Source organism: Pteronotus mesoamericanus, unplaced genomic scaffold (genome assembly GCF_021234165.1).
Source record: "Pteronotus mesoamericanus isolate MK-2021 breed Mesoamerican mustached bat unplaced genomic scaffold, CSHL_Meso_final scaffold_118, whole genome shotgun sequence".
In the NCBI taxonomy this organism is placed as follows: domain Eukaryota; kingdom Metazoa; phylum Chordata; class Mammalia; order Chiroptera; family Mormoopidae; genus Pteronotus; species Pteronotus mesoamericanus.
Window position 1 is genome coordinate 10,582,387 of NW_026555301.1, and position 2,844 is coordinate 10,585,230.

Genomic DNA, 2,844 nt, shown 5'->3' on the forward strand with positions numbered 1-2,844 from the left:
ACTCTTTAAGAGATAGGAAATGAAAAGAAAGTTTCTTTTAGTCCTACTGAGAGGTAGGCTGTTCATGCTGTTTAAAATTTTCCCTTTGTTTATTTTCTTCATTCAAAGTAGAACAACTTCTAGTAACATCAAGATGCATACCTTCGATTTATTAAGTTAATTTCATTTCAAGTGGAAATGGAAGTTGTTACAAAGGAGAAATGGAATAGTTCAGCTTTAACTTATTTGCTTTTTGGGTAGTTTCACTTACAGTCTATAAAATATACAGAATGCCTAAAAACCAGCCAATTACACACACAAACAGAGAAAAATAATAATAGTTTTAAATGACATTGTATCTTACTATGCAATGAAGCCATCTTCAGGCAACTATTAAACAATCAAGCTCTCTGTGTGTGTCTGTGTGTCTGCATGTGCTGCCTGCTACATATATCCACAAAATGCACATGGTAACATGAACAAAATGGAGAGAAACAAAACAAGACAAAGTTAATACTGTCAGCTACTTCACAACCACCTTTGAGCATTTTAACAGTAATCACACAAAGAGAGAAAATATTAAAATTATATAGTACAGAACCAAATCCTTTTATGCAGTATAGATGGTGTCACTGGATTAAACAACATGGTTCTGTAAAACTAAAGTAAACCATCTGCTCAAGACAAGTGCACAAGGAGGCTTGGCACGGGTTTGTATCTGCCTTCATGAGCATTCAGTGTACTGATTTCCCACCGTCCCAAATTCTAGGGATGGCTGTTACCCTTAAGACAGGTAACAAAAAAGATGCTTTACTTACTTAGCACCAGTGTAGTTAGGACTAGCTGGGACAAGACAGGAAGGGAGTTGATCAGAGGCTTAACAAAAATTCAGAGCGTTTCTCCTGGTGAGTGTTGGGTAAGATAAGAGCACTAGGCCACCTCATTCATTGCTGGGGTATTTGGCCTCCAAGGCAGTGTGCTTCAATGGGCTCCCGAAGAGCCAACCACAGACCGCTGAATGGTGAATAAAACCATTCACGTTTCTCTTCTGTTACTTAAGGATATGGAGTCAGTAAGGGTTAGGCAATTTTTTTTTTTTTTTTTTACGTTACACTGAAGGTTACAACCACGTCTATAGTGGTCGGAATTGGCTGTTTTGACAGCTGTTTCTCAAACCTGAATTTTGGCAGCAAAGATCCAAATGTCTAGGTTGAAAACTGCTCCCCATTTTTAAATTAGTTCATACTGGATCAAATGGTGAGGTCCAGTCAGGGTCAAAAACATGTTGTTGATACACATGGTGATAGATGCATGGGGCTGGAGTATTAACAGACGGTGAGAGCATAGACTTTGTGGTGTGACGGGCCTGATTTCAAATCTTTAGCTATGCAACTTTGGCAAATTATCCAATCTCTCAAACACTTCATTTTCTCATTTGTAAAATGGTAACAACAGCAGTGTGGATCTCATAAGATTGTTGTGAGGATTGGAAGATATGACACATAAAGCACTGCACACGTTGCCTGGCTCCTAGTAAGTGCCAATAAATGAGTGTTTAGTGGTAATAGTTGGGCAGCCTTTGAGATAAACTGACCAGACATGTTCTTATTGGTGCTGGCCTATGCTGGCACCCAGATCTGGGAGCTGATGGCAACTCTTCCCATGTGCCTTGAAATCACTAATTGTACGAGCTAGGGTTGTGGGCTATAAAGCACGGAGACCAACTTTAATTTAAATAGAAAACACAGAGTTGGTCTGGTAAAGACAATGCAGATTGCCTTGCGGACACCATTGACACTTGACCATGAAAACGGCCACTAGAACTCCTACCTGTGTCCCCTGTAAAATGCTGACTGGCCACCCTTTCTGCCCACACAAACCAGAATGGATTCCTAGAAGACCCTTCTTGTCACCAAGAGCTTCAGCTATAAACATACGTGGAGAGAGGAGTTATTTTTGCATCCTTGGGACCTCTTGAAGTTACTCTTTGGGGACGGATGGGGCTGCCGTTACTCAGGCTGTCTGGACTACTGCTCTCTAGGAACTGCCTGATTCTGCCACTGGGGTCAAAGTTGATTCCAGCACCTGGAAGCTTTGGCTTTAGAAGAAATGTTTGAGGACTGGATGGTGACCAGGTTCTCGATACCCCAGATGTTTTATTTTGGTCCACCTACCTGTAAGAGGCTCAGTCTCCCCAGAAGCTCAAAAGGCAGAAACTGGTGGGCCTCCTCAAAAAGGCATTTAGGGGACAGAATGAAGGAAAACAAACTGAGAATAGAAAGTAATGCGCAATGATGTGAATATGGAAGAAGAATCACTGGATGTTGAGAAGAAAGGTCAGCCGAGAGAACTGACTCAAAACCACCAGCACCATAGGTATGTATTCCTGAGCAAGGGTGAGCACCATGGAGGGCAGCTCAGAGCACCATATTCCTTGTCAGGTGGCTCTGGCATGAATGCTCTGAGATCCAACTGTGTGTACTGAGGAGGGTTGAAGAAGCCCCTCGTGCCCCTACTGGTATCGAGGTGCTCTGGAGCTTTTACGTCTAGTGAAGGCAAGCCAGGGAAGTCCATGAAAGATCACCAACACCTCCCTGACCCCAGGTCCTTTGTTTGGAGAGAAAAGAATTACCAATGTCAACTTTTTGTGGTAAACAGCATGTGTTGATTTGACATCATACAACCTGGCTGTGCTTTTGCCTCTTCCCAGACCTTAGACTGGAAACAAGAGGATAGACCCACATGAACACAATACTGGGAAAGCCACTAAGACAGTCCCTGTGCACTTTCTACCTCATGTGGGAAGGTGGAGGGGGTGAATAGAAGAAAATGGCAGCACTTTTATGTACTTTTATTCTTATATTA